Source organism: Phyllostomus discolor, chromosome 5 (assembly GCF_004126475.2).
Source record: "Phyllostomus discolor isolate MPI-MPIP mPhyDis1 chromosome 5, mPhyDis1.pri.v3, whole genome shotgun sequence".
In the NCBI taxonomy this organism is placed as follows: Eukaryota; Metazoa; Chordata; class Mammalia; order Chiroptera; family Phyllostomidae; genus Phyllostomus; species Phyllostomus discolor.
This window is the reverse complement of record NC_040907.2, coordinates 64944841-64958296: the sequence shown is the minus strand read 5'-3', so window position 1 is coordinate 64958296 and position 13456 is coordinate 64944841. Positions and strand designations below refer to the sequence as shown.

Here is a 13456-nt window from a genome sequence, read left to right as displayed (position 1 = left end):
TTAACATTTGTCATTAATAAATGTTATAAGTTATCAAACCATATGAATAGTTTAGTAGTTTGAAGATGCCTTTCTTTAGATTTGAAAGGTGGAATAAATCAAGAGGTAATGAATTAAATATTATAATTTCCTCAAAAAGTTTTGACTTTTTAAAATTTATATTACTACAGAAGTAGGAGGTTTCATATTACAACTAATTTTATTTTCTACAATGGGTAAAGGTAGCTAAAATATTCTCTTAGCAAATGAACCTATACAACATATATAAAGTGTTATGTTAAATTAATTCAAATGAATTTATGTACATAATGCACTGGGTTGTCAGAAAGCAAGAGATATCATTTAATAGGTTAAATGAGCAAATTCAGTTTCCTATAACCTATCTTATGACTTACATAAAAATAAAATTTTAAAAAATTGTTTTATAAGCTTAAGTAATTAAATAATCATATTTTCTTGTGTTATAGAAAAATAGCAATACATTTCTGATATGCTTAGTTTTGTCATTAATTATTAATAAAAATAGGGAGCTAATCCATTTACTCTTTTTTTTTTTTTAACCATCACCCAAGGACATTTTGTTTCAATTGCTTTTGAGAGAGAGAAAAAAACATGGATGTGAGAGAGAAATATTGATTGGTCGCCTTCTTCTATGTGCCCTGACCAGGGATCAAATCCAAAACCTGGGTATGTGCCCTGACTGGGGATCAAATCCAGAACCCTTTGGTCTATGGGATGATGCTCCAACCAACTGAGCCATACTGGCCAGGGCCCATTTACTCTCTGTTTAAAATTTTTATTTATTTTTACATTTTAACATTTTTATTGTTGTTTAAGTATAGCTTTCTACCTTTTCCCCCCAGTCCTTAAAAGACTGTAGCCATACCAATTAATTCTGAATAACTGAAGGTAATCTTTTTGCTTTTGTTTTTGTTTAAACTGAAAAGGAAAATTTCAGTGGAGTATTTACATCAATTAGATTATATAAGACTTCTCATCAAATATGATTATAACTCATATTTCTCTAAGGCCACTAAAAGAAATTAAACTTTGCCATTTTAGAGTGAAAAATTGCTTAAGAAATATATATAAACTAGAATTAATAGCTAAAGTTAAAATACCAATGAAGCACAACTTCTAAGTGTCATGTACTTAATAGTGTTGCTCTAGTTTGACACCGTATTAGAACCTACTGCCGGTGCTGTCCAAAGGAGAACTAGGCTGTCTAGGCAGGCAGTGGATTTATGTTCGTGGAGAGAAATTAACATTGATCATTTGCTATGTGCCAGGCATAATGTCAAGTGATGTTTCATATAATGGCATTTCACTTAATTCTCAAATAATTTGAAAAGACACATTTTATTATTACAGCCTTTGAAATGAGGAAATGGAAGCACACTCAGTAACCTGTTCAAAGTTACATAACTAATACATTGCAGAACTGAGAAGTAAACCCAGAGCTCCACACTCAAAATCCAAAGCATTATACCATGCTGGGGATGTCCCCCTAGTTTTACTGAGGTATATTTGACAAATAATGTCATATGATATTTAAAGTGTAGGTGATAATTTGATACACATATGCATTGTGAAATGGCCCCTGTCGAGTCAGTTAATGTAAGAGTGGATATTTTAATGTTAGTTGAACAGCCACTTGGCCTAGATGTTGCAGAAAGGTTTTGAGCATCAGATAAACTTTCCAACAAAAGGAACTTTAAAAGTTTGAGATTTCATCTTTCTGTTTAAGGATGGAAGACAAAGGCTTTTAAAAATCTTCAGTGACTATATTTAGTTAATTAAAATATATAAAATGCCTAGAGAATATTTTTGGATCTAGTAATTACCAGTTTGTGTTTTATCTTATTAATTTTAAATTCTTAGAAATATAGTTCATCTATTCCAGAGTTCTGTTAATACAAAACTCTGAAGATATTGGAAGATATGGTTGTACTTCATAAAATCAGTCTTATAATTTTGGGGATATCTAAGCTAAATCATAATTATATAGCTAGATTTAACTTTCCCCAGTCTTTCTGTATAGGCATTTAATCACCTTTAACTGGACCTTCTACTGTTTTATTTGTTTCTTTCTGGACTTATACAAATTATAAACCAGTTTGTGGTAGAGCATGCCAAGTACAGCAGTCCCAAATATATTTCATGTCTGGATACCCCTTAGATTTATTTACTATAGATGAATAATTAATTTCTGTAAGTGACCCTTAAATAAGTCTCTGATTTCAAAAGATATATCCCTTATCTTCTTAACCCTAGCATTCTTTTTATTTCTTTTTTTTTCTTTTCTCTCTTTTTATTTTACAAATAAACTGGAATTATCCCACCTTAATTGCTAGGCCTCTCTTTGTCTTTAACTTTCTAGGCTAAAAATATTTAAAGAGCTATACAAGAAAAAATAATGTAGTTTTTCAGTATTGGTCAAGAAACCAGAATTAGGATTAGTAGACAGACATTAAAAGAACAACTTTTATCATAGGCAAGAACATTTTAAAGGAATGTCTAGCACTTAAACAGACATTCCCATAGAGTGATTCAGCATCTCATTATTAGGAGGTTTAGATTGCTTTCCTCAATCATTTGTTCAGCAGATGTTTATACCTGTATTCAGACACATTTTGAACACATGGTCCCTGCCTCCCTGAGACTTATGGAGTGAGTCTATTAGAGGTTTGGCAGACATTAAATAATCACAAAAAGAAATATATAATTTTAAACTGTGATACATATTATAGAAGAAAAGTTTAAAGGACTCTGACAAGGGTACCAAACTTGGATCAGGAGAGGAAAAAAGACTGTTTTGAAGAAATGACATAACAAGTTGCAACCATAAAGAATGGTATGAATTAGCGAGGGAAGAGTGAGGAGAAAGAACATTCCTGGAAGGTGCAATATAATATACTTCTCTCCTTTGCCACTTACCATTTAAAAAAAAAAACTTAATTTCCCTAAATACTTTTTCTCAATAGTAAGAAGATGAAAATAATTAGTACTTTATAGAGTTTCCTATGAAGCTTGAACATGAAAATGCATTTAAAGCACTTAGAGCCAGTTATATAGTAAAACCTTCATAACTGTTAGCTGTGTTGGTGGTTTTGGTTATTGTTATATGTGATTGGCCTAAGTGGACAAGCATTTAGCTGTTTTGAGGAACTTAAAGAAAGCCAGCGGGGGCAGACTTTGATGAGCCAAGGGAAAAACAACATGAGGTGATACGAGTGAAGGAGGCAGGAGTCAAATCATTGAGGGCCAAGTTTATTACTTTGGACTTGATCCTAAAGTTGATGGAAAATCATTGAAGTATTCTAAATAAGCCAATTACATGATTTAATTGGTGTTTGAAGATCACTTTAGTTACAAGGGATTGGGAAGTTGGTACATGGTTGTGAGGAGCAGAAGTAGGAGAGGGTATCCCGGTAGGGTGACATTGCTGTAGTCTAAATAAGAGAAAGATGATTTGGGCCAGGGTGACGACAATGGACACAAGACAAGTGGATATATTGAGACATATTTAAGGTAATCATTTTGGACATAGGTTTCAAAAATGAAAGGATTCCAGTAAGTTTATGGCATTTAATAGGCCTTTGATAACTAAACTACTTATAAATTGTCAGGAATATTATGAAAGCATAAAGAATTGGTATATATGATGCCTAAGAATCCATGGCTCTTTTCTGAGAATTTTAATATATCTAATCTTCCTCTCGCCTGCTGATTTGGCTTCTTCCCTCTGGCTATCCTCCAGTTTCATTAAGTCTTTCTGGAGTTGGAGCAAACAGAACTAGACTAAATATTTTAGATTCAATGGCTCCACAGCCTCCTCCATGAGCAGGATGGTAACGTCTGTTATATTTTCTTTATTGTTGATACTCAAAACCATACAAGTTTTTTTTCCCATAGCAGTCAGCTAGGATGTCTTTGGGAAATAATCAGTGGTCAGTCACACTCAGGATTCTTTTCTGGTCTGTTATTTTAATGATAAAATTTGGAAATGTTTTTTCATTACGTGACCTTGACTGCATTAAATTTCAGCTGCCACTGTTGTGCCCACTTAAAAAGATTCTTATGTTATCTTATAGTCTGGCCACATTGATTTATCTCTTAAAATACCCAGCTATTTGATTTCACTTCACTTATTCCTTCATTTATCAATTTAGCAAGATTTCATAAGCAACCTACTGTGTCCTCTCTGTTTTTCTGTCTGCCCTCTGATGTGCTATTGTAAAGTAAATGACTGATGAACAGAAAGGAAGAAGAAGAGGACAGGCCATGGATAATCCTCAAAATCAGGTACTCCACTTCCCATGAAAAAACCTTTAAAATTATAGAGATTCCAATGGCTGATTCTAAGCTGGTTTATAACCAATTTATTCAAGACCAAACAAAGGTGGAGTCAGAGGAGGAAATTAAAAAAAGAAAGAAAGAAATCTATTCATTGGTGACCTTTTATCTTTTTAAATCTGGAAACAATACTTGTAAAGTAAGCCTTATGGCCATTCTGTAAGTGAGGAAACTAAAATTTATTGAATTTATGTGATTGTTCACATTCATACAGGTAGTAAACAGTAGATCTGGGTTTCAAGTTTGAATTTTCTACTTCCAGTTCCAAGGTTTTTTTCTCTGTATCACCTCATGTAGCAAGACAGTTTGTCCTGTCTTTAAATGGAACCAGGAAGTACACCTTTGGAAACCAATGGTTAGAAAGATTCTGGAAAGGGCAAAATAAAACTTCACTTTGTAATCTCTTAGGCCAACCTGACAACTAAATTTTAAAATATTGTTGACTATTTTTAGTTTCTGGGAAGTAGTGAAACAAAATTTAATGTATTTATAATGGAATCAGGAAACATTTGAAGTATCTACATCTATGTAAAATGTAGGAAGACTACATTTTAGAAGTGCTCAACATAAAAAACCTCATTTGATACAGTAGTTAGTTTTGCTGTTCTGTGGTATTACATGACATTATTATCAGATATAATAATCAGTACACATTGATTTTATTTAATGAGTTTCATTTTTACTTTCATTAAGAAGAGAATGCTAGCTTTGATGGACCTGTCTAAATTATAAAAAATGACTCATATTTCCTTGAGAAAAAGTCTCAGAAGTTGATGTCACCATTTAGCCAAACAGAAAAAACAATGTAAAGCACTATCAACTGCCCCTACATAAGGCCTAGTCTCTGCATTTATCTTTAAAACTGTCATCTACCCCTTCCTGCTTTCAAGTTGCACATACCTGTAGCACAAAGCTGTTGTATATCTCCTACACAGCAGGGAGTGGTAATTTTTTTCAGAGAATGGAAGGTTATACTAAATGTATATTCATGATATATCCATCATGAGGATATTTATCCGAATATGATAAAAACAGCTACTATTTATTGAAAATATGTGATATGCCAGATACTGTGCATATATCATATCATTTAATCCTCACAAAGACCCTGGGAAATAAAAATTATTTCTATTTTATGCACAGGAAACTTAGGTTTCAGAGAACTTAAGGGACTTGTCCAGGTGAGATAGTGAAAGAGCGGAGCTGGGATTGAAAAGCAGTTATCGCTAACTGCTCCTTGTGAACCTGCTTCTCCTTATCAGTGATGTGAAGATGTCCAGTTGTCCTTCTAATGAATATATATCATCCTGTTATTACTATATGAAATTTGAGATGTGGGGGCCCCATATACCACACTGTGGTTTGAGAGGTGTCTCAAAAAATATGGATGTGTTAAAGTTATTATGCTTTAGGTTATGTATTTGACATGCATCATCTTTGTAATGTATAAATAGCATCACTTGTTTGATTAAGAAGCCACAGTGAATTAATTTCACAATAGTATTAGGTCTATGAAGGTGTAGAAAATTAGAAGTGTAAATCATTGAAATCAAAGGGAATGGCACAGAAAGTATGTGGACATATCATAGGATGTGAACAGAGAAGTAATGTGACACTAAAATTCCCGGTAAATTGAAGTGAAGTGAATTAAACAAGACAATTCTTCTAAAACCCACCGTTCTCTGAAAACCTGGTGCAGGTAACTCTATGGTTAACTATTACTTTATAAATGAGATGCTAATAGTTTAAATCTCAAACACAAGAGATTTCTCTAAGAAAACTGAATCAGCAAATTTCTAGGAAATGTTGTTTTTATTTATTTATTTATTTATTTATTATTGAATGTATATCCCTTACATTCAATAATAATTTTTATTTATTTTATTGTTGTTCAAGTACAGTTGTGTGCATATTCCCCCACCACTCCCCCCCAACCTCCTCCATCCCCACCCCTTCCCCTGATCCCACCCCACCTTGGTTTTGTCTGTGTGTCCTTTATAGTTGTTCCCAAAAACTGTTCCCCCTTTTCCTCTATTATCCCCTTCCACCTCCTCTCTGGTTACTGTCAATTTGTTCTTAATTTCAATGTTTCTGGTTTTATTTTGCTTGCTTGTTTGTTTTGTTGATTAGGTTCCACTTAAAGGTGAGATCATGTGGTATTTGTCTTTCACTGCCTGTTTTATTTCACTTAGCATAATGCTTTCCAGATCCATCCATGCTTGTCACAAAGGGTAGGAACTCCTTCTTTCTTTCTTCTGTGTAGAATTCCATTGTGTAAATTTCAGAGTGAAATTCATAGTTTTTTAATCCATTCATTTATTGATGGTCACTTAGGTTGCTTCTAGTACTTGACTATTATAAATTGTGCTGCTATGAACATTGGGGTACATATGTTCTTTTGGATTGGTGTTTCAGGGTTCTTAGGATATAATAATCCTAGCAGTGTAATTGCTGCATCAAAAGGCAGTTCCATTTTTAGTTTTCTGAGGAAATTCCATACAGTTCTCCACCATGGCTTCACCAGTCTGCATTCCCACCAAAAGTGCACTAGGGTTCCCTTTCTCCACATCCTCTCCAACACTTGTTGTTTGTTGATTTGTTTATGATGGCCATTCTGACTGGTGTGACGTGGTATCTCATTGTGGTTTAAATTTGCATCTCTCTAATGGCTAGTGATGCTGAGTATCTTTTTATGTCTCTGGGCTTTCTGTATGTCCTCTTTGGAGAGGTGTCTGTTCAGGTCTTTTGCCCATTTTTCATTTGGGTTGTTAGATTTGAATTCTAATCCTAGATCTCTGCCTAGTGCATACCAAAATTCCAGTCTTCCAGAACTAATGCAGGTGTTCAGCATAAACCAGATTATTTGCTGGCGCTCTGGCATGAAAGTTTCACACTGCTGTGTAAAGAGAATCTGTATAGTTATACAGGCCAACCACATTTGCACATGCACCCAGTTAAGTAATGGGGAAGATGATATTACCAACATGATGGGGTACAGGGCCATTTTGCTAACCTCCTTAGAGAAAGTCAACAGTATAAGGAACCTACGAACTCACATGGAATTTTTGTGAAATCGTTCCACTTTCCCAAACAGGCAGTGAGGGCATGATTAAGCTTCAGTATTTTTAGCACAGTGCTTTTATGATTATCTTGAGTAGTGTATCTCAAGAACCTGTTCTCTGCCCAGAGGAAGTTTGCTACCTGTAAAGTACTACTAACTTACCTAGATATTCTACAGTATAGCAAAACCTAAACCAAAGGTCCCTGAAAGTCAATACTAGAAAATTAGTGGGCAACATTGTACACAGTTTGGAAGGCCTAAAATGAAGCCAAGAATAGATCAATCACTTAGTGAAGCCAAAGCTATCTAAGATAGATACTCAGAACTAGCAGGAAAAAAAACAACATAAGAGATCACAAAGCAAAAGGAAATGAAAAATGTGACCCAGTGTGATTTCATCCTGGGAAATATCTTCACCTTTTAGGGGAGCTTTCCAGGTTTTTCTTCAGCATATCTTAAAGATGCTCTCCTACACTTGAGCCCTAAAAATGTCCTACATGTTAATCAAATGCTCTTGTAAAGAATCATAGTCCAACCAGTTGGCAGAGAAGTTTAGGGGGTTTGTCATTGCCAACGGAGAGAATAAAGGCAGTCACTTGAAAACATTCTTCTCACTCTCTAATCTCCCTTTTCCTTCCTTATGTTATCAAAACTTATGCCAGACATATAACAATCATCACATTTCTATGTGTAAGGAAACTGGGAACTTCCACAATTTCAAAATTTTAACTAAGAATCCACACCCAATTTGTGCTCTGCGTTAATATACAGATATTCACTGAGCACCTGCTATGTGCCAAGTAAGGTGCTAGGTGATGAGATGGACATTGAGATGAACATCAAGATGAACAGAACACAGCCTCTCAAAGTGCTCACACTGGTTTAGAAGATGTTTTTAAATTAAACAATGAGATTAAAGAAAGCAGTGAAGTAAGTTCTGTGAGAGGTCACAAATGCTGCCTCCTGTAGATGTTGTCAGTAAGTAGTTTGTTTAGTGATACTGAATATCCAGAATGCTAGATACACCTTCCTCACTATGAAATAAAGATATTCCAGTTTTTAAAAAAATGTTCAACCCTGAAAATTATTTCTGTTATGCACAGGGAACTTAGGTTTCAGAGAAGTTAAGGGACTTGTCCAGGTGAGATGGTGAAAGAGTGGAGCTGGGATTGGAAGGCAGTTATCCCTAAGATTTTACCTGTTCAAAAGATTCTATTTTTAAATAATTTTTTAAATTTCTCAATGACAGTTGAAGTAGAATGTTATATTAGTTTCAGGTGTGCATCCCTGAAACTGTGATTAGAAATTTATATAACTTACAAAGTGATCATGCTGAAAAATCTTAGTACCCATTTGATATCATTCATAGTTATTAAAATAGTATTGACTATATTCCCTATGGTGTACTTTACATCCCTGTGACTATTTTTATAATTACCAATTTGTACTTCTCAATCCCTTTGCCTTTTCCACTCATCCTTTCAGTCCCTGTTCCTTCTGGCAACTGTCAAATGTTCTCTGTATCTTAAGAGTTTTTTCCTGTTCTGCTTGTATGTTTATTTTATTTTTAAGATTCCACATATAAATGAAATCATATGACATTTGTCTTTCTCTGTCTGACCTATTTCACTCAGCACAATACCCTCTAGGTCCATCCATGTTGTTGCAAATGGAAAGATTTCATTCTTTTTTATGGCTAAGTCATATTCCCCTGTACATATGCACCATTTATTTATTCATTCATCTAGTGATGAACACTTAGGTTGCTTTCATGTTGGCTCAGCCATCATTTACAGGCTGGCTATTGTAAATAATGTTGCAATGAATATACAGATATAGGCTGGCTGGCGTAGCTCAGTGGATTGAGTGCGGGCTGTGAACCAGGCATTGCAGGTTTGATTACCAGTCAAGGCATATGCCTAGGTTGCAGGCCATGGCCCCCAGCAACTGCACATTCATGTTTTTCTCTCTCTATATATCTATCTCTATCTCTAGCTCTATCTCTTTCTCCCTTCCCTCTCTAAAAAATAAATAAATAAAATCTTTAAAAATATATATATACAGATATATATGTCTTTTTGAGTTAGTGTTCTCATTTTCTTATCCAGAAGTAGAATGGATTTTCTGGGTTCTTTGTTGTAACTTGTTATAGCCTTTGTTTTAAAGTATGTTTTGTCTGGTATAAAAATGATTACCTCAAAATTTTTTTGTTTGTTTTCATTTTCATGAAATAACTTTGTCCATCCTTTTACTTTCTGTCTGTATCTTTTGATCTGAACTGAGTATCTTGCAAACAGCAGATATAAGGATCTTGTTTTGCTATCCATGCAGCCAGAACCCTATGTCTTTTCATTGAAACATTTAATCATTTGCATTTATAGTAATTGTTGGTAGCTATATATTTATTGCCATTTTATTATTATATTTTTTATCTTTTTTCCTCTTCTTAAAGAAGTCCCTTTAACATTTCTTATAATACTAGTTTGGTGGTGATGAACTCCTTTAATTTTTTTCTTGTCTGGGAAGCTCTTTCTCTGCCCTTCAATTCTAAATGCTAACTTTTCTGAGTAGAGTAATCTTGGTTGTAGGTCCTTGCTTTTTATTACTTTGAATATTTTATACCAATCTCTTCTGGCCTGCAGAGTTTCCATTGAGGAATCAGCTGGCATTCTAATGGGAGATCCCTTGTAGGTAATTAAATACTTTTCTCTTGCTATTTTAAAGATTCTCTCTTTGCCTTTAACCTTTACCATTTTAATTATGATATGTCTTAATGTGGGCCACTTTGGGTTCATCTTGTTTGAGATTCTCTGCACTTCCTGGACTTGTATGTCTATTTCTTTAACCATGTTAAGGAAGCTTTCTGTCATTTTTTCAAATAGGTTTTCAGTTCCTTTCTCTTTCTTCTTCTGGAAGCCATATGATGTGAATGTTGGTACACTTGAAGTTGTCACAAAGGCTCCTTATACTGTCTTCCTTTTTTTTATTTTTATTTTGTGGCTGTTCTGATAGGGTGATTTGTACTTTCTTATCTTATAAATTGCTGGCTTGATCTTCTGTTTCATCTACTCTACTGTTGATTCCCTATAATGTATTCTTTATTTCACATAGTGTATTTGTCATTTATGACTAGTGCTTTTTAATGTTTTCTATCTACATTTTTATGTTTCCTATCTCTTTTTTGAGGTTCCCATTAAGTTCCTCTACTTTTCCTCTAAATTCATTGAGCAGCCTTAAACCAGTATTTTGAACTCTGCATGGTAAATTGCTTCTGAGCTTTTGTTCTCTTCTTTCATTTGGGCCATGTTTCTTTGTCTTATCATTTTGTTACTAGGTATTAGGTAGAGCTGCTACATCTCCCAGTCTTGGCAGAGTGGCTTTATATAGTAGGTATATTAAAGGGCCCAGCAGTGCAGACTCCCCAGTCACCTGATTTGGTCATTCCAGTTGCACCCAACTACCCCACTCCTGCACCCCGCACCGTGGTCTGTGTGCCCCTTCCTGTTGTAGTTGAGTCTTTTAATTGGTGTTAAAGAGAGAGAGAGGAAAAAACATTGATTTGTTGTTCCACTTATTTATGTATTCATGGGTTGATTCTTGTATGTGCCCTGACCAGAGACTGAACCCCCAACCTAGGTGTATCAGGTGGCACTCTAAACAACTGAGCTACATGACCAAGACTATTGTAGTTGAGTCTTAATTGCTGTTGGCTCATTAATGGAAGGGATTCACCCCCAAGCTAATTGGCTTCTAATTTTAGTGGGGTACTGATGCTCACCGAGTCTGCCCTTTGGGTTGTCACTTGTGGAGGTGGTTGGGTGGTACTCAGGTCAGAGTGGTGGTCTGACTCTGTCCACACCAGATGCAGGTGTGCTAGCTCTGAGGACTCCAGGGAAGTATAAGCAAAGGTCAACCACTGCCTTTGCCCTCCTTGGGCCACCCAGCTTGAGCTACAAAGCGATCTGCAGATGAGTGTCTCTAGTGCCAGGCTTGGGGCCACTTAGCAAGAGGTATGGGGAATGCTGAGGCCAAATGTTGCCTATTGGAGAGTCTTTTAAAAAGTGCACATCATGAGCCAAGACAGGCCATTTGTATGGAAAAGCCACTGGAACAGGCTTGGGTGAGCTCACAAGCTGAGTGGGGCAGGATCTCAGGGAATCACCAGGGCAGGGCTAACAGTGTTAGGTAAGTTGATGGAGACTCAAATAGGGAGCTCTCCCTGCTGGCTCTGTTGGGGGCAGAGCTTAGCAGAGGAACAGGTGCCTCTTCCAGCACTTCTGTCTGAAAGTAAGCTGCTCCTTCTACCCATGTCCTGATGCCAGACAATTCAGTTCCTTCCCCATATGTCCCTGGCTTCTTTTCAGGTTCTGTCCCTTCTCCAGAGCTTATGGTAAATCTGTATGTGGGCCCTTTAAGAGGACCATCTGGGACTTCAGAAGCCCTCCATCTCACTCAGCTACAATCCCTGCTGGTTTTCACAGCAGAAGCTATGGGGACTTCCCTTCCCAGCACTGAAACCCTGGACTAGGGGTCTGGTATGGGACTGGTACCCCTCACTCCTCAGCGGGGGGACCTCTAAAGCCAAGATATTCCTCCCAATTCTTAACTGCCATATGTGGGTAAGGGACAAACCAGTTCCATGTCTATGCCTCTCCTACCACTGTTGTTGTGGCTTCCCTATATTCTCAGTCATAGGACATCTGTTTAGCTGGATTTCAGGCTATTCTGACTTATAGTTGTTCTGTAGTTCAGTTGTAACTTTTATGTGGTTATGGGAGAATGTGAGTACTATATTTACCTACTCTGCCATCTTCACCAGAAGCCCCAAAAGATTTTAAGTACCTGAGTGCTTTTCATTTTCCTTATGATTAAATTATAGAATTTTAGAGTGAAAAAGTATAAGAGGAATTATCTTGTCCGTCCTCCTTGCTTTTGATATTGGGAATATGAGACCCAAAGTTATTTTATGACATGCTTGAGAACTGGAGCTCATGTCTTTAGACTGGTAATCCACCACCATCATGCTGTGATTTTCCTCATTTTTAGGTACAGAAAATTTGGTGGAAAGTGGGGATTGTTGTGAGGCATCAGACCGTAGATTTTTCTGATACTAATTTTGTCTTCAGATGGCTATAAAAAACTCACAGCTATGAGGCCTGCATGAGATAAATACAGAACTAATTTGGTGCTTTATATTGAGAAATGTGTTGTGATTATACACATATATGTGCATTCTCCTCTATGAATGATCCTGCTAGTTGTTACACTCCTAGTAAGAGCTTGAGATTCAAATGTTTTGCAACACAAGTACCATAGCAGGAGAATTTCTCTTATTTCTCATCCAACTGACTTTTTTAAAAAAATAATAACCTAAGAAGTTAACAAACATTGGTGATAGCTCTTACCAATATTCACTTTATCATCTTTGATTTATTGCCAAGAGAATCATTCAAAAGAGCAGAATATGTGAACTACGTTGCCAGGCAATTTAATGCACGGAGAACAGCACCAGTTGCCTCACTATCCTCAAACTTCCCATAACATAAGGATGAGTAAAAGCATCTGTTAAATAGACATCCCAGGCATATTCTTGTAATCACTGCCAGAACTTCCTAAAGCAAAACTTTATTCTGAACTCTTATTTTATGACTATCTGTATGGTCCAAGTGAATAAGAGTCAAATAGTTGCTAGGCAAATGTCAGAGACACAAATCCCTGTGTGGAGACTGAGCAGACCTTTCCATTACATCTTTTAGGAACCCGTGTATCCAAACGGCAAGAGTCTGAAGTGGAGGAAGGTGACGCCAAAATAAACTGTTGTCCAATCTGGAAGCTCTAAAATAATGAAGTGCTTGCCTGTATTCCAAATTTAACTGACTATATAAAATATCCCACATCACTTATCAATACCTAGCATGTATTATATTCTCAAATAATGTTTGTTGACTAAATGAACAAATGAATTTATTTCATGGTACTTTTGTACTTTTTTAAAGTGCCAGTGAATACAAGCTTTCTGTGTAACTTTCTTTTCTATAG

General features: G+C 35.8%; 1 protein-coding gene across 1 annotated transcript in view; it reads left to right on the top strand.

The window, feature by feature from the left end:
* The window catches only part of COL24A1 (collagen type XXIV alpha 1 chain), a 333553-nt gene that overhangs the window by 163032 nt on the left and 157065 nt on the right, over positions 1-13456 (top strand). The window lies entirely within an intron of this gene.